General features: G+C 32.3%; 1 pseudogene; it reads left to right on the top strand.

Moving 5' to 3' along the window:
- Positions 1-6637: 6637 nt before the first annotated feature.
- LOC107858001 lies at positions 6638-15677 on the top strand (annotated as a pseudogene).
- Positions 15678-19766: the final 4089 nt, after the last annotated feature.

The raw sequence follows: 19766 nt of genomic DNA, 5'->3' as shown, positions 1-19766 counted from the left end.
GACGTTTAGCGAAAATTAATGAAACATGTCTCATTAAATATGCTTCATTTCTTGAATTAAATGTGGTAGCAATAAATCATATGTATCCCCCAATTTGCTTTTATAGTAGCTATCATAATTTGATATGCTTAAGGCATAATTATATTTCATTCCTGAAAATGTGAATTTCGATTATTATAAATACAAATCTATACCCTGGGTGAATGTGGCTGTATATACACTAGAACGTATTCTTTGTTGTGAAGACATCACAATCCACCTCTAAAAGAGGTAGAATAATTGAAAGATTGAATATCTTCAAGTTACTGTGGTAAAAAACATGAATGTGAAAAATTACCCAAGCATGATGAAATCATACGCCATAATCAACTAAAAATTTATTGTTTATTGATACAAAATTCATGTCATAGTAAACAAGAAATTTACTAAAGTAAAAGACGCATGTCATGGTAAATTTGGAGTTTACTAGTACAAATACATTCATAAGTTGACATGAACAATTATGACATCCCGAAGATGTGCATATTGAGTATTAAACATATATTGAAGAATTCAAAAATTCTTCATGAACTTTAATGTTATTTGTTCTCATGATAAGTTTGTTGAACCAACTAATGTTGGGGTTAGATTCCCTAAATTCTGATAATTATAAAAGGTGAATATGGACCCATTCACCCGTCATGTGATTTGTTAAGATCCATCGATATAAGATGACCACTTGTACGTTTATTGTCAATCTGCAGTTTGACATTCATAAAATTGGTTGCTCAATGAAATTGATTAAAATCATAACTTTCAGATTGTGTAATTAAGATAATTTATCTTGACGATGATGGTTTAGCATCGAATGCCTTTGATAAATAGCTAAACCATTACTAATGAGAACAAAGCTTCATGTGCTAGTCTGAAATATGATATGTTGCATATAATAGCACTTGTATGCATTAGACCAATAAATTATGATTAATTTTCCCTTAAAGTTGGTTCTAAGTCAGGAATCACACGTTGTCCATCTAATAATTTTGATGTGCGATATACCATTAATGAATATACCATAATGCACAAAGATGGATTACTCAAAGAAGATGGAGGATGTATGTTAGTTTTCCTAACATAAGGGGGGGGATTATAAACAACTATGAAATATGTTAGGAATTATCATCGGATCCTCAATCAAAAGATAATTCAAGTCAAATGCCGAACGCATCTCATATTTAAGCTGCAAGTGCTCCTATTTTGTATTCATAAAGGACAAAATCTATGCATGCGTGAAGCATGGTAGACCAATCGATTCCAAATGAAATAATCCTTGAAAAGAGTAAGGAGTAAATAATCATAATAAGAAGATAATGTGCTCTTGAAGAGCCTACGACATAATACTTCTTGAAACCTTATAAGAGGTTTAGGTACCTGAAAATAATGAAGTGATGAGATCTCAAAATGTTATGTCGCATTGTGAACTGATAAGAAATGATATATCATCAATATTTTTGACACAATATTGGTGCAATATTATGAAAGATTATGAGGATCTGAATTCTACATTTATTTAAGTATGCTGACGTAGAAACATTTATCAAGTAACATGAAAGGGTGCATTTTGGTAAGTGAAAACTTATTTGATTTGCACTTCACACACTTAAATATGTCACACATGAAATATTGAATATTGTCACCTGGCAAAATATATCTTGCAAATACTACAAGACTTGTTATAGCCTTTTCGATTAATTTGTTAGCAAGGTATAGTTTTGCTGCTACTAAGAGACATCGAAATGGGATCAAACACATGATTTTATATTATTATAAAGATTGTAGTGTCAATCTTATTGATTATGCTAATGCTGGGTATTTAATTAACCCGCATAAATCTTGATCTCAAATATGCTATGTGTTTATATGTGAGGATACTGTCATATCTTGGAGAAATAGAAAGCAGTTTATCGTAGCCACTTCATTGAATCATGATGAGATAATAGCTATTCATGAAGCTAGCCGAAAATGTGTATGGTTGAGGTCCATGATACATCTCATTCGAGAAAATGTGGTTTGAAATGTGGCAATGTACCCATAATTTTATACAGAGATAATGCAACATGCATAGTACATCTTAATAGGGAATTTATAAAGGGAGATAGAACGAAGCACACTTCATCAAAACTTTTCTACATACATGAGCTACAAAAGAATGGTGATATTAACGTGCAACAGATTCGTTCAAGTGACAATGCGACTGATTTATTTACCAAGTCTCCTCCAATTGCAACTTCCAAAAAGATAGTGCACAAGATCGGGATGCAAGATTCAAGGATGTTATCATTAGGGGGAGTTAATACGCATTGTACTTTTTTTTCCTTTCGAGGTTTTGTCCCATTGGGTTTTCCTTGTAAGGTTTTTAATGAGACAACCTATATGCGTACTATCTATCAATTAGACATTCAAGGGGGAGTGTTATAAATATATTGCCATCTACTTTATCATATACAGTGAATACCTACTTTACCATATATTGCATGTCTAGTTATGGTAAAGTTACAAACCCCAAGGTTAGTTTTTCCCTATAAATAAAGGGGTTTTCCTTCATTGTTATTCATCCCTCAAGAGAAATAAGAATTACTCTCTATTCTCTCTCTACTCTTCTTCTTTGTTCTTTAATATTTTATAATAATAATAGATATTTAAAATAAATTTTCTCTATAAATTAATTTTAGTAGTAAAAGTATATTGATACATGTCTTTTTTGGTCATTTATCTTCAAAAATAATTCTTGAAAAAAATTATCCAAATACAATCTGTGTATCAAAACTACTTTTCAAATGAATTTATCAAATACAAATTACTTTTTTCAAAAGCACCTTTTGTAAGAGCTATTTTATAAAAGTGTTTCTTAAATAAGTAATTTTGTAACAACAATCCCAAATAGGCTCTAAAAGGACATATGTCGACAATATTGTACAAATGGTCTGAGCATATTAACACAGCTAGCGATATTGTCATATGGTCAATAATACCCATTGGATGTACTCATCTAGGACTCAAATGGATCCATTTTACTTTCTGCATTTGTAAGGATATTTTAATTTCAAACAATACAAGAATATTAAAGGTCACATTTCTGAATCAAGTGTGCTTACAATAACAAGACCAACAACTTCATCTAGCTTACTAGCTGTTTACTTACTTTGTCATTCCTACTTCATTCATGCTTATCGAAATCAATATACTGTTAATAACTTGATCTTAAATAATTAAACTGCAATGTGCATTTTTGATTCTTCATAAATTTAATTGTACTTTTTTTATTGATAAATAGTTTGAAGTCTATCGTAGGGTTAGGACAGTTGTATGTTGACGCTCAATGTTCAGGACAAGTGGAAAATGAAAGTGAAGTGTTGTTGTGGCCTTTCGGATGAAAATGCATGTTTAACCCTCGCTATGATTATCTGATTTGCTCTTCCTTTTATTATACTCTATATTATATATTAATTATTTTAATTTTTATTTTTATTATATAAAAGAGTGAGTAATTGGGATGATCAAGAGTATAATAGTAATTTTAAAGTTATGAAATAAGTACTTTCATTAAATCTCTTACTATGGACCTCATTTGAGGGTGTGTTTGGTATGAAGGAAAATGTTTTCCATGGAAAATATTTTCCTAGAAAATGTTTTTTCTGGAAAATAAGTTGGTTTCTTAATTATTTTCTTATATTTGGTTGGTGGATGGAAAATATTTTCCGAAAAATGTTTTCTAGTGTTTGATTGGTGAATAAAAAATATTTTTCAGAAAATACATTTTAGTGTTTAGTTAAAGAGTAAAAATACATTTTAGAAAAAATAATTTATGACTCTGAAAAATACTTTTTAGGGTGTGATCAATATGGAGGAGGAAAAACGTTTTCTAGAAAAATAAGTTGTTTCTTATGTATATTCTTGTCTTCATTATTTAAATTGGGTGAGTATATTTTTTTTATAAAAGTATTTGTATATATATTTAACAAAAACAATGAGAATGAATAGGATAAGAAGGATGAGATAAGAAAAAGTTTTGATCTTTTTTTTAAAAACAAACTAAAAGAAATAACTTTTTTGGGAAGGGGATCGGTAAGTGGGGGTTGAGGTTGTGGTAAGAAAAAAATTAAATTTTTTTTAAAACAAATTATATTTTTTGGTGGGGTGGTAGGGGGTGGGGTGGGGGATTGGGGGTCGGAATAAGGTGGGTGCTTTTGAGAGTTGTATGAATATTTTAATTTAAGAGTGAGGTTGAAAGAGAATTTTGAAAAATATTTTTCTTACGTTTTGAAGGGAAGTCATTTTCTTTAGATTTAAGGAAAATAAGTTGATTTGGAAAACATTTTTCAAAATCTTTAAGCCAACCGAATATGAGAAAATTGGAAAACATTTTCTGAAAAATATTCTCCGCCATACCAAACACACCCTTAAATTTATTTGTTCTCTTTCTTTCTTGAAATGCACTATTTTCACCTTCATTACACAATCAATTTCCTTTTTTACTAGATGGTGTTTTTAAATATAAATTATTCTTTTTTTTTTAATCTTATAGAAAGAGTATGATATTTATACATAGTAATTTTGTTATTCCTTTGAAAAAAAAAACTGTTTGTATTGACTGTTTACCTGAAAAACATTTTTTGTAATTTTATAACTCTAAGTATTATTCTCATTTAGAAAACAACAAAATATGATATTTATATATATAACAATTCTATTATTTCCTTAATAGATATTATCACATTTATATTGTTCAGTTCCTATATTAGGTAAACAAGGCATTTTTTCCTTAAAAAAAGAACTCATGATACATTTAATTTGTATAAACCTACAATTAAATATTTATTATACTATTTCACATTCATATCATCTTATACAAATTTTAAAATTTCAATTACTGAATTGAGTTGCAATTTGTATAATGCTAATTTTATTTGACAATTATCCAATATACTTTACAAAGTTAGAACAAAAAATATACAAAATATTATTTCAAGTTTTCTTTTTTTTCTATTTAAAATACCATTTGAAGAGAACTAGAAAGAAGAAAAAAAAGAAGATAATTTGAGAAAGCTATAGTCATTACGTATATGTCACCACGAAAACTATCATTATACAGGAGTATACTTCTCCATCTATGATCAAACTTAGTTGGGTATAATTATACTACTATAATTAGATTTAGTTGGATGCTTTATTTGTGTTTACTAAAAATTCAATGTCATTCAATGTCTCGAAACTTTTAAAATATATGAATATATAATTAATGAAATTTTTAAAAAACAAAGACAAAGAGACAAGAGAAAAGTAATAAAGAAGAAGAAGAAAAATCAATTTCTTTAAAATACATATTTACATTTATTATTATTATTATTTTATATATATAGAGAGAGAAAGATGAGCTCAAGGACGATCAAGGTAAAATCATTTTTTCGGCATTAATTAAACTCACTACAAAAATATCCTCTCTTCTCTAAAATATTTCTAGAAACATCCACCATTTTCCAAAATAAAAAAATCTTCAACTTTCTTTTAGTGCCACAATCATTACTATATACAAGAGAGAGTTAGACATTTTGGTAATCCTCACATCAATTTTTTTAGTCAATTTTATCCGTAATTTAAATTTTAATTACTCTACAAATTTTTATCCATTTTGATAAATTTGAACAATTATTTGAATTTATTAAATGCTACAAAATTGATGAGTCATGAAAAATGATAGTGACACTATAAAAATTATTTATATAATCAAATTCAAAATTAATTCAAGGGTTTATTGTCTTTATATTTTGTAGAAGTATTTATTAATCTTACTTCAAATTTTTATTTTTCATTACAAATTTATTATGGACAAGTAATTAAAATATCTTGACATTCTCTTTTTAACTTAGTACATGCTTAATTATTAAATAAAAAAATATTTTTTATATATAGCTAAAAATTTATATCTATATATATAACAAAGGAGAATCATCTAATGTATAATAAAAGAGAATAGTTTAGCATATATATTTTATTATATAGAAGAGGGGGTTTTAGACAACCAATGGCAAATTCGTTATTAAACTAAAATTCATAGGCAAATATTAATATCAATAAAATATCTATTGTTCTCAACATAATTCTGGAAAACTCCTCACCCTTTCAGCCTTTCAGTTGTTCTTTGAGAGCTCATGTTTGCAATTTAGGATCAGTTATTCTCAAGTTTTTGCTTAATCCTGTTTCTGCACTCTTCAAATTTCTCAATTTCACTTGTTAATTTCATTGTTGTTGTTGTTTTTATTATCCATCTTGATTTTGTCATTATATTTTTTCATTTATGTGATCTATTTTTCTGCATTTTTGTTCTGATAGAAAATACAAAAAGATTCATCAATACTCATATTTTTCTGCACATTTCTTGGTTTGCTTTTGTTTAATTGGTACTTTTGTAATTTCAAATGAATTTTTTATTAGATAATGTTGTATAATGCATGTTAACTTCTTTGTAATCGATCTTGTTTTAGATGGAGACAGTGTATAACTGAGGCTAGCAATTCCTTTTATTTTTGTTCCTTGTAACTATACATCTTCTTGATGTCATTTTTTTTTAAAAAAATGGAACACCTTCATCAAAAAATAATATCTTTTTGATGTAGGGAAAAAGTTCTGGGAAGAACTTGAATTGCACAGACAAGAAGCGGTGGTTCCTGTAAATAATGATAGTAATAAGACAGAAGAATGTCCGCATTCGATTTCGATATCCAGGTTGGAATTTCAGGAGAAAAGGAGAATGCTGGTGTTTCCATGTGGGCTTACATTAGGGTCCCATATTACAGTTGTTGGGAAGCCACGTTAGGCGCATTCGGAGTATGAACCGAAGATATCTTTGTTAAGAAATAGCTAATATTTGATGGTTTCACAGTTTATGATGGAGTTATAGGGTCTGAATACGGTTGGAGTGGAAAGCCTGTAATTGAACACAACACTTGTTATAGGATGCGATGGGTATGATGGCTTGAGGTCCAAGAATACTGAGGAGAATGGTGAGACAATGAATTTGGTTTATTGATTTAACTTTTAATTCTTTTATTGAGTGTGAACTTAAAATTCTGTACATTGACGTCGAATATAAGTTAAAAATCTGTACTTTAGGCAAATTATGGGGTGGGGTTGGGGGATAAGAGCTTATGGTAATGTATATGTCTGTTAGAAGCTTGGCTATTGATTTTAAAGTATTGAAGGAAGAAAGATTAACTGAGAATGTGTTGTTAGTTGCATTATCTGTTGTATTATGAATTAGCTTATTGTATGGTATCTTTTGCAGTTGATAGGCAGGTTAAATGTGAGAACTGGATGAAAAATGATGACGACAATCAGTCCGAGCAATCAAAGTCATCATAGTGGTTAAACCGACTTATTACAGGGCGGACAAAGAAGATGTCTATTGATTGTCCATATCCATTTTCAGAGGATAAGTTATTTGTGCTAACGCTTAGCGCTGACTTTAAGGGTTATCACATAAATGTTGATGGAAGGCATGTGACCTCATTTTCATATCAGACTGCGAGTAACATACTGTTACATTCAAGTTCATACTGGATTATTAAATAGGACTATTCTTAAGGTTGTTCTTTTTTGTGCTGTTAGGGATTTTCCCTTGAGGATGCCACTGGTTTGTCACTGAACGGTGACATTGATGTTGATTCAGTGTTTGCTGCCTCCTTGCCAGCAACATATTCTCATTTTGCACCTCAGAAGCATCTTGATATGTCAAACTGATGGAAAACACCGTCTCTCCTTGATCAGCCTATAGATCTGTTTATTGGTATTCTTTCTACTGGAAATCATTTTGCTGAGCGAATGGCTATAAGAAAGTCTTGGATGCAGCATCAGCTAATCAAATCATCTAATGTTGTCGCTCGATTCTTTGTTGCATTGGTAGGTTGACATATTGGTAGCATATGAACCCTATTGGAAATTTCTGTTGCTATTAGCATTGACATTGTGATACAAGCATGAGAAGCACCAAGAGCACAAAACCTTTCAGAAGGAGTCAAGCCAAAGAGTCACATGGTCTTCAAGCAATATTTATGAAGTTGGAAGCTTGTGATTGTGTCATGAGTTCGCGTACTGGAGTGTATATGCTAAAGTGTGAAGAGGAGCTTTGAAATACACTCCAAAGCTGCCTCTATTTGGGGCTTCATTAAGGACATTCTTGTCTTTAATGATTTCTTTTTACACTCCAAAAGAGCATCCTTCATTAAGAGTATTTTTATCATTGTTTGTAATAGTATAAATAAACAGTATAAATAAACACCTTAGCTCTTATTTTCCTTAGCTTTTGGACATTTGAAATGAGTGGCTTTTAGATTGTAGTTTTCTTCTTCTCTTAGAGAGAGAATTCGAAATTAGGGTCAGCACAATTGATGAATTTCACTTGTGTTGACAAATTAGCAAGAAAGGTGGGTGCTTGAGAAGGTGAATTCCTTTGTGTTTACCTAAAAATGAAGTATTATCCATCCATGGTGAAGTGTGTTTAGTTGTTTGATACACAATTAGGTGCTAATCATTAAGATTGGTGTATGTTTCATTATCTATCTTTATATTTATGCAATCTTCTTCTTCATCTTCTTTCTTATTGTGCTGTTTTCTTTGTCTTGTGGTTGTTGATTTTTGCATCTTGTGTCCATAATTTTGTGTATTAGGTTTAGATCTTCTATTATTTGGTATCAAAATCTTGTTTAGGGTTGTTCCAACATCCCTAAATCTTGATTTTAGTGTTCTTATTAAGAAAATCTCAACAATAAAGAGTCAAAAATCCGAAAATACAAAAAAAAAGTGTTGTGTGTTTGTTGTAGATCCAAAATTTTCAAGTTCGATCTACAAGTTTTTAGTTTGTTTTGAAAGTTTCTTGTGTTAGATTCTTGTTCTCTAGCACATAGGGAGTCTAGATTTAAGTTTTGAGCAAGATTCGGTTGTGTTTGTGCATTCCACCATTGTTGAAAACGTGTTTGAAGCTTTTTGTGGGTGGATTTTGTGTGGCTTGTGGTATTTGTGACGTTTTGTGGCTGGTTTGTTGATATTTAAGCTTGTCTTAGCAAAAGGAATCTAGATCCAAAAGAAAAATTAAATTTAGGGTTCATTTACCTTGTGGTCAAACTTTGGTCAACTCTTGAATATTCATGTTATTCTTCTTCATCTTCATAGATTGTTGTAGAAGAATATTCAAGGAGGTTGTTTGATACAAAAGAGGGAAGAAAGAGAGTGAAAAAAATTGTTAGTCCAAAAGCATATTCAAAGAATATTTCATTCTTTCAAAAGAAGGAGAGGACAAGGGGACAACAAAGTACACTTGCAAGTACAAGGTGGGGATCAATTCTTTTCCATTTCAATTGAAGGCTTGAAAAAGCTCTAAATTGCATCCTTACACCCTCAAATCCGAAACTCTCTTTCCCAAAAGGTAGTGTTTGGCCGAGACAAGGTTTTGGAAAATTGAAAATTTGAAAAGTGACAACCAACCACGTAGTGCCACATCATCACTTGTGATCAACCAAAATTCATCTCTAAAATTAGATTTTCCTAGTTTCTAATTTTTGATTTTAGTTTTTTTTAAAGCTAATTCTATCACTAATTAGCAAACTAGTAAGTACCTACTAGGTTTGGTAATTAGTCTAGAGTTCGTTTATTTCATGTCTTTGTTTTTTTATGTGTTTTTCTCATTTTGAAGTCGTGGTAATTTGTTGGATCAAGTTCATGCATGACTTTATTTGAGTCGTTTCAAACAAAGATCGATTTCGGACCAAAGCTTCTCACCTCTCAAGTAACGTGCCAAGTATTATCGATTCCCCAACACTTGTGAGGCCAAGTGTGGGTGAAGTGAGGCTTTTGAACTAACCTGTTTGCTCGTTTTGTAGGTTGTTTTGCTTGCTGTTTTTTTTTTTTCTCTTTTTAGGTACATTTGCCGTGGAACCCGAAGGTACTACTTCCAAACCTTTAGGAAATGATGCTACTGGAGCCTTGATGGCTCGATTTGAGGCCTTTGCTCGAAAAATGAAGGATAATAATGATGCTTTGAGGAGAGATATAAAGAGTAACTTGGATGCTTTGAAGGGTGGTGTGGCTCGATTAAAAGTGGGTGTTGATAGACTATGTCCACAAAAACCTCCACAAAATTCAAACCACCAAGTCCCAATTCCACTTGACCAAAGATCCTACACTCCACAAAACCCCATGCCACAAATCCAAACCCATCATCAACCAAATCCGATTCTCCCTCTCCAAACTTCCCTAAACCGAACTCAATCTATCCAAGTAGGAGAAATGGGAGAGTTTGCACCAAAGGAGAGTGAGGCTAAGCCTCAAATGGAGAGAAAATGAATGGTGAGGTACAAGGAGGATGTGAAAAAAAAAAGTGAAAAGAAAAGGGAAACCATGGGTAGTGGAGTTGGAAAGGGAAAGAAATGCTTGATTATGGATCTTGTCCACAAATAATCCTTATTACTCACTAACCCAAATACTAGCATTTACCTAGTATTTTCTCTTCCCATGTCCATGTTCAAGACTTTAGAAGTCCCAAGAAGAAGCCTAAGAAAATTCCCTTAAAGCCCTTGGCCGAAAGTCGCTATTTTGGGACAAGTGATGAAGAAGTGAGTCCAAAGGGAAAACTTGAACTATTCCCTTGTAATGAGGAGCATGAAGGCTGCCCTAATGCTAAACAAGATGGAAAACACACTTCCCATGATCTACAAGGTAACAAAGCTATTCTCTACACTCCTAGAAACTTGAATTGTGGTGATGTGGCTAGTAGTAGCCAAGGTGGAGTAGTTTCGGAATTGCTTAGTGTAGGAGAGTATGAATATTCCTTTTGTGATGCTCTTGCTATTGTTAGGTTTCATAGGGACCAAGCTCTTGTTATGAGTACGCAAACACTAGTTGATCCTTTAGATGACAAAATCAATTCTTTTCGTAAGAACGATTTGTGTCCATCTAGTGCTAGCACTTATAACCTGAATAAGGTTCCATTACCAAGTGAAAAGAATATTCACACACTAGTTGGCCATTTTAAAAAACAAGTGGGCTGCCCTAGTAGAAATCAAGGTGAAATTGGTATGCTCTACACTCCCTTAAGTTTTAAATATTGTGATGTGGCAATTAGTAGCCAAGGTGATGTGAATTCGGATTTACATAGTGTAGAAGTACGTGCTTCTTTTCTTAGTGTTGTGTATAATGATCAATGTGCTTCTAAGAATAACTCACTACTTGAATATGTGAATGATATGCTTGGAATTTCTCAAGTAGATGTTGGTGTAGACACCTAATTTCGTCCCTCCCCGATGTTGTTTTACCCATGTTATGTCATCCTACCGTGTACCCTCACCCGTGTTATTATACCCTCACAAAATACAAAAAAATAATAAATTCCCTAAAAAATTCTATCCTATCCTAAACCCTACATCTTATCCTAACAACCCATCCAATCAAAATAAACCACATCACACCATACCCCACCCCTACCTCACCACTACCCCACCCTCACCTCACAGAATATATACACTATACCTCACATTTTTTTTTGAAGAACAATATACACCATTCTTTTCTTCTTCTTCTTCTGGGTTCACAAACACACGGTAACTAAAAAAGACACATAGAACTCCACTCGCCTTCACTGAATTACACAGCCACCGTCTTCTTAACGTAACACACACTCCATTTTTCTTTTCTTTTTCACAATGTACGCATCACGGTAGCACACACTCGACTGCACCTTCATACACATCACCGAGAAAAGGCTTCACCGGAATACGTGCACACACAATTGAACAACAAAGAATCAGTAGCATAGACAGAGGAATTAAAGGAGTAGCGAAGAGTGAGGGAAAGTAACAAAGAGAGAGATATAGTTATTTTGATTTTGGGTCACTATTCCGGCGACCCAGTCGTTGGATTTTGACATTTTCCGTTAGCTTACTTCCTTCACAGCTCACCGAAAAACAGATGAAACATTGAGAGTGGGAGAGATCGAGACGATAGTGAAGAATTAAGAGAGACGAGAGAGACAGTGAGGAAACAGAGAGGGAAGAAAAGATAAAAGGCAGCTTTGGTTGAATATTTCGACGACGTTCTCGCCGGAATCATCATCTCATCTTGTAATCCGGCTACCTCCTTTTTGAATCCATTCAAAGCCATCAGAAACACCTGCTCCTCACCGAAAATGCATCAAACCACTCAAAAATCCACCAAAAACGTGACCCATTTATTTTGCCGCCACTTTAGTTGCTAATTCCGGTGAGTTCTTGGCCGGAATTGGATATTTCGGATCGTATTAAGGCGTTGTGTTTGAAATCGTGTCAACATTTGTGATTTGGATTCCGTATTATGAGTTTTTCTTTACTGGTTTTGGAGCTGTCCGGTTATTATTTTCAATACCGAGTTTGGTTTGATCGTTGTTGAGGTTTTGCTCGGGATATTCGGATGCGGTCTTCATTTTTCTCACTCGATTAATATTTGAGTTTGAAAGCTACGAATCGAGGTCCAATTCTATTCCCCTCTTTTATTTCATGTTTATTGTATTTGATGTGTTGGAGTGAATATTATGTTTGGTTGATGATTGTGACGTGGTGATATGTTTTGATATTGTGTTTGAGAAATCGCGATTACTGTGGTTGATATTGATTGATTGATTTACGTGAATGAAGGAATTGAAAACTTGATATAATTAGTGAACTTTGATTAGTTTGATTCATTAGTTGTTTGACTTGAAATAAACGTTAATTGAATTTGGTAGTATCAAGATACGCTGATTGGAATAGGCAAGACGTAGGTCGGGTAGGCAAATCTAGAGATTGTGGGTTGATTGAATGTTTGAAATTTGATTGAATGGTTTGATTTTAGCACTTTTGAATCAATTGTATAATTTGGCCGGGGAATGCCCCGAAGTATCTGTATATACTTATTCACCGGGGAATGCCCCGAGGTATCATGTACCTGGAGAACGTTCGTGGTGAAGGCTTGAGGCGTCGGGTAGAGCATTAGTTTAGGATTAGCGTAGGTTTACTTTGAGTCCCTTTTTATTTCGGGTTGTAATAATTGGACTGGACTTTACATTTCGGATTGTTTTGTTTTGTTTGCTTTTTGTGCGGTTTATACATTTCTTAGTGCCCAAAAATAGTCGATACACTCTTCCAAGCGACTGTGGTTGAACCACGGGATCGAGAGGTGCCTAACACCTTCCCCTCGGTCAACAGAATTCTTTAGCCGGAATCTCTGTTCGCAAACCAGTTTAAAGAGTCAAATGGTTTCGAGAAGGATTTTCTAATGGTGACTTGGCATACTAGATTATGCCAAGTGGCGACTCTGAGTAAAAAAAAAAAATGTAAATAATCCTTTTCCGAAACAAATTTTCATTTCTTGTCGCTTAAATAATAAAACCCTTTCGAAATTAAAATATAAATCTTTTGGAGTACGTAAAAGGGGTGTGACAGTTGGTGCTTGTGATGTTGATCTAGATAATGAGTATGAGTATGGTCCTTTGAACTTGTGTGATGAAAGGTTTTGTGCTCTTGGTGCTTCTCATGCTTGTATCACATTGATACTGGTAAAATTTTATTTAATCTTGAGATGGATTTTGACAGCACGAGAGAAAAGAGGTAAATGTGGAGCTAAAGAAAGAAGCAGAGTTTTTTGGTGATATAGTCATTGTTCCTTATATGGGTCACTATGACCTCGTGGTTCTGAAAATTGTTGCCATATGTGAATGTGGAATGATTCTGGATTGCCCATGAACCTTGACATTAGTTTTGTCCCCAAAAAGTAACCTCATATATATGTTTGTTTTTTTGTAGGTCTGTGTAGCATCCACCAAAAATATCATGAAGTGCGACGATGTTCCTTTGTAAGGGTGGATGCTGTTATCAAGGGAGTTAATAAAGTTCCTGAAGATAGGATCTTATATATTGGAAATATCAATTTCCACCATAAGCCTCTACGTAATGGTAAATGGGCAGTGACATATGAGGCAATAATTTGGATCTTCTTGTGCGTTTCTTCCTCAAAATCTCTACCTCATATTAAAAGATCCAAATACTTCTAGATAGTTTTAGTTTTTTGTGTCTTCTTTATATTCTGGACCTTTTCGTAAAAATTCTAGTTTTACCACTAATCCTAAAGTCTGAATCACACTTTGGTTACAGATAAAGGGATTCCAACCATCTTACTATATCCATCGGTGTACTTTTTGTTTCTCCGACATAACACCATGGTCACAATTTTTCGAAAGTAAACTTGGCGGAGAAGAACTTGATAGATGAGACTTGAGAGAATGGTCATTTAAAATTACGACTAACATCAATATTCTCGTGAATTAGACTTGAACATAGCGAAATAGATATCGAAGATTCATATATATGATGAACACAAATTATTAGAGATTAAAGCGAAGTTGATGACGACTGATCAACTACATTTTTGTAAATGCAGGTTTTTTGTGGATAAGGTACCAATAAGGATATATAAGAACGCGAATCACACGAACGATTTCTTTCCTGCCCAGAGGACATTGTACGTGTTTTCTAGCATATGGAATGCAGATAATTGGGCTACTAGAGGAGGCTTAGAAAAGATAAACTAGAAAAATGCACCATTTGTAGCATCTTATAACGAATTCACCATAGATGCTTGTACATGGAAAAATCCGTACCCTGCTTGTGTTTCCACCATGACACAGCACTGGTGGGATCAATAAAATGCTTGGCACTTGTCAATTAAACAGAAGACTGATTATGCTTGGGTTCGGAGGAACTTTGTGGTTTACAATTATTGCCAGGATACTGTGAGGAACCGTTACAAGCCTCAGGAGTGTTGGTTAAATCCATTGGACTAATATAATAAAGAATATACTAAATAAGATTCTTTTGAGGGGAAAATTGTAGTATTTTGATTTTGAGTGTATATATTGGACTCTGTCCTACTTATTCGAGATTGAGCCATAGTAGATCCATCGATTGGTACATTGTAATCCATCTACTGGAAAAAGCATAACGTTACTACTATTGGAAAGTGAAAGAGTTATTCTTAATGTAATCTTTAAATATGTAATGTTTTATTCAAGGAAGTCAGATTTCTGTTTCAATTAGTTGTTTAAGAAGTAAGGGCTCCTCTGATCCGACTTCTGTAACATATCTTGTATGTTTCCTAAAGATCATTATCATGTTATATAAAAAATTAGATGTATAAAGATTTCTTCTCTTTTACTGAGTAATTATAAAGTTGTATTATTCTGTCATTGATAGTATGTGGTTTAATTTGTCAGAAAATCGAAAGATGAACTTAGACAAGGGAGCAATATGCTAGAGTATCAAAGAGGAGTTGTAGAATATGTTTAAATTTAAAATTCTAATTCAATTCAAGTTGTAGGACTGTTGAGATGAGTGAAGAACATGGTGAAATTGACGAACGCGGTGAGTTCCGTACACCTGTAACTTTGTGCGAAGAAGTAACGAGACATGTCACATAGCATTAAAGTTTTGGTAATAGTCTTGGTTTAGTAATATAATTATTTGAATATAAATATGGTCAAATTTTTTTATGACTTGCAGGGAAAGAAGCTTTCTGAAAGCAACTTAATCTTACTTCTAAATCTAATGCCGGATAGTAACAAGCAATTTATAAATGTCTTATAGTATTGTTATGAAAGAATTTTGTACTGTTTTTTGAATTTTAGAAAAGTTGCTGACCGCTTCTCTCCCAAATTAAATCATTCACATAGTTTGTAGAATTATTTTTTTTTCTTGTTTCGACATTGTAACACAACCTCAGTTCTTGAAAAATAGTCTCTCTACCTTTCATGGTAGGAGTAAGCTGTCTGTGCACTCTATCCTCAGACCATACTTGTAGGATTACATTGGGTATGTTGTTGTTGTTGTTTTATAACTTTATGAAGGTTTGTCTGCATTTTGAAAGCGATATAAAACTTCTCGTATGCCATCTTTTGAGGATAATATGGAGACAGACAATCTAAGTGGGAACTATCATACATATTACTTGAAACGTATGAAAAGCATGATTAGAGTGTACATTCAACATATTGATATGTACATATTTTTGTGTTCTAAGGTGCAAAACAACTAGACACAATCTGTTAATTTATATATTAAATCTATCATACAAAGTCTTTTTGCATAATGCTTCTTAATTTGGTTTGAATTAAGAGGGTTGTTTCTTTATGGGAGAAAATTCATCAACAATAACATATTCAGTGAATTTTCAAAAAATAAATAGTTTTAATTCAATTTCAGGTTTACACCTCAAAATACTTGTAGCAAATAAAAAGTTACATCGAATGCTTCATGTTGGGCCCGTGCTAAGCACGGACATACTTATCTAGTTTTTTTTTTTTTTTTTTTTTTTTTTTTTTTTTTATATAGAAAGGTGAGTTATGGGACGACCAAAGACATTATAGTCATTTCAAAATATAAATTCATCATTCAAAATTCATCTCTTTTTGTTGGGCCCCATTTCCTATTCAATCTTCTCTCTCTTTTTTAAAATTCTCTACTTCTCACTTCTCACCCTAGCTATATAAGTTGTAACCCCCCAAAAAAATTCACAAAATAATCTACAACTTAATGTTTATTATACTTAGGGGTGGGCATGGTATGGAATATACGAAATACCATGCAAAATCAAAAAAAATTTATACTATGGTATGAATGTTATGGTATTTAGTAAGAGTTTTAAATTATTTTGGTATTTGATATTTATGCAATAAATATCGAACTATTGTATACCGCACCAAAGTTTTTTGATAGTAGAAATAATACATCAAAACCCCCTAAACTTGTGTGCCCAACTTACTTTAACACTTAAGCTAACCTTCTATTTATTTGCCCCCTTAACATCTTTAAAGTAAATTAATTTCAACCCTAATGCTGACGTGGTATTTTTTTTAAAAAAAATGCGTGAATTTTTTTTATTTTTTATTTTAAAAGCCTACTAATATTATATATATATATGTGTGTGTGTGTATATATATATATGTGTATATATATATATATATGTGTATATATATATGTGTGTATATATATATATGTATATATATATATATATATATATATAGAGAGAGAGAGAGAGAGAGAGAGAGAGAGGGAGAGAAAAAAGTCCCTCCTTCCTCACCCATCCCACCCGCCAACACCCCCACCCCACTCCTTACTTCAACTGCCATATCCACCACCAGTCCCCCATCCCCCCACCACCACCAGTCGCTCCTCCCATCAAAGCTGCCCCCTCCCTCTAATTTCTCCTTCTTCAATCCATTAGATCAATAAAAAAAATTGAATTTGAAAATTAAAAAATCTACATGATTTGGATATTTGGTTGTTGATTTTAGAGAATTTGGTGTTGATTTGGTCGAATTTATCAGGTGGGTTGAGTTTTGTATCACTCTTTTATTGTAGTTTTCGATGATGGTGATGACATTTTTTGACAAAAATTTGTCGAAAAACCTGGTGTGTGTGTGTGTGTGCAGGTGTGGCTATGTGGAGGTGGATAGGGTGTGTGCAGGTGTGGTTGTGTAGGGGTGGACGGGGGTGGATGGTGGTGTCGTTGTGTGGGGGTGGATGAGCGTGGATGGTAGTGTGCTGTATAGGGGTAGACGAGGGTGGATGAGGGTGTGGCTGTGTGGGGGTGGACGGGGGTGGATGGGGGTGTGGCTGTGTGGGGGTGGATGGGGGTGCGTGCAGGTATGAAGATTCCAGGGGGGAGAAAGAGGTGGTTATGAAGAAGATGGAAAATGGGGTGGGGGTATTTTTATTTAAAATATTATATATATATATATAAAATATTTTAAAAATACTTTATTTACGTGGCTCTAATATGACGGTGATTTGCCACTGATGTGTCAGCGAATGTGATGTACTCTCCATTATGAGAGTGGTATTATATATTAAGGGGTGAATTTAATACACTTTAAAGATGTTAAAGGGGGTAAATAATAGAAGTTTAGTTTAGATGTTAAAGTGAGTTGAGCAGACAAGTTTAGGGTTTTTTTGATGTATTAATATATAAAATCTATATATATTATATTTAAGATTGTTAAATATATTTATATGTCATCCATTAGCCAATTGAACATAAAAGTAACTTTATTTTAGAAATAAATATTTTGGAAAACTTATTATTCAGGAGTACTATGCTTAAGTTTAGGTAATGTTGTTCAGAATTTGTATCTTAGACTACTCAATCGAAATTGAAATATTCTTTTTATGTAATTAATTAACAAAGATAGTTGTTAGTCGGATATGATTGACACGTTTCTAAAGTTTAAAGTTATAGTTTTTTTTTGTATGAATAATGTTACCAAATCAAATAAAGTATGATTACCGAATTACCATATTGTAAAAATACCAAAATCGAATTTAAAAATATCGAATCATACCAAACTATTTTGGTATGGTAATGATATTATCTTTTAGATACCTAAAATCGAAGTTACCGTATCGAAGTTAAAAATGTCGTACCGTATCATACCATACCCAAACCTAATTACACTATTTCAAATTAATATTATTTTAACAAGTTTTGAATTTCAATTGCTGCATTTAGTTGGCAATTATCAAAACAAAAATATTATAAAATTTCTTGATTATAAAATTTTATTCCAAGTTATTTTTTTGCAATAAAATGTTAAAATATTGATTATAAAATTTTATTCCAAGTTATTTTTTTGCAATAAAATGTTAAAATACTCTCAAATTGTATATGAAGACCCCCCCCCCCCCCTTTAATATAATACTTGAAAATAATTTGAAAGAAATTTTTTAAAAATATAGTCATTTTTTTTATATTTTATATAGAAAGGTGAGTTATGGGACTACCAAGGGCATTATAGTTATTTCACAATACAAATTCATCATCCAAAATTCATCTCTTTTTGCTGGGCCCCATTTACTATTCAATCTTCACTCTCTTTTTAAAAATGCTCTACTTCTCACTGCTCGCCCTAGCTATATATAAGTTATAACCCCCCCAAAAAAATTCTCAAATTAATCTACAACTTAATGTTTATTATACTTAGGGGTGGGCATGGCATGGTATATGCGAAATACCATGCGAAACCAAAAAAGTTTATACCATGGTATAGATGTTATGGTATTTGGTAAGAGTTTTAAATTATTTTGGTATTTGATACGGTATTTGATATTTATGCAATAATTATCGAAATATCATATACCGCACTAAAGTTTTTGATAATATATAAAATCCATATATATATATATATATATATATATATATTATATTTAAGATTATTAACTATATTTATATGTCATCCATTAGCCAATTGAACATAAAAGTAACTTTTTTTTAGAAATAAATTTTTAGGGAAGCTTATTATTTAGGAGTACTATGCTTAAGTTTAGGTAATGTTGTTCAGTGTTTGTATCTTGGACTACTCAATCGAAATTGAAATGTTCTTTTTATGTAATTGATTAACAAAGATAGTTGTTAGTCGGATATGATTGAGACGTTTTTACAGTTTAAAGTTATAGTTTTTTTGTATGAATAATATAAGTCGAAATCAAATAAAGTATGATTACCGAATTACCATACTGGAAAATACCAAAATCGAATTTAAAAATATCGAATCATACCAAACTACTTTGGTGTGGTAATGATATTATTCTTTTAGATACCTAAATTCGAAGTTACCGTACCGAAGTTTAAAATGTCGTACCGTATCATACCATGCCCAAACCTAAATATAATATTTCAAA

The sequence above is a fragment of the Capsicum annuum genome, unplaced genomic scaffold (assembly GCF_002878395.1).
Source record: "Capsicum annuum cultivar UCD-10X-F1 unplaced genomic scaffold, UCD10Xv1.1 ctg3734, whole genome shotgun sequence".
NCBI lineage: Eukaryota > Viridiplantae > Streptophyta > Magnoliopsida > Solanales > Solanaceae > Capsicum > Capsicum annuum.
The sequence above is the reverse complement of the archived record's forward strand: the minus strand, read 5'-3'. Positions and strand labels throughout refer to the sequence as shown.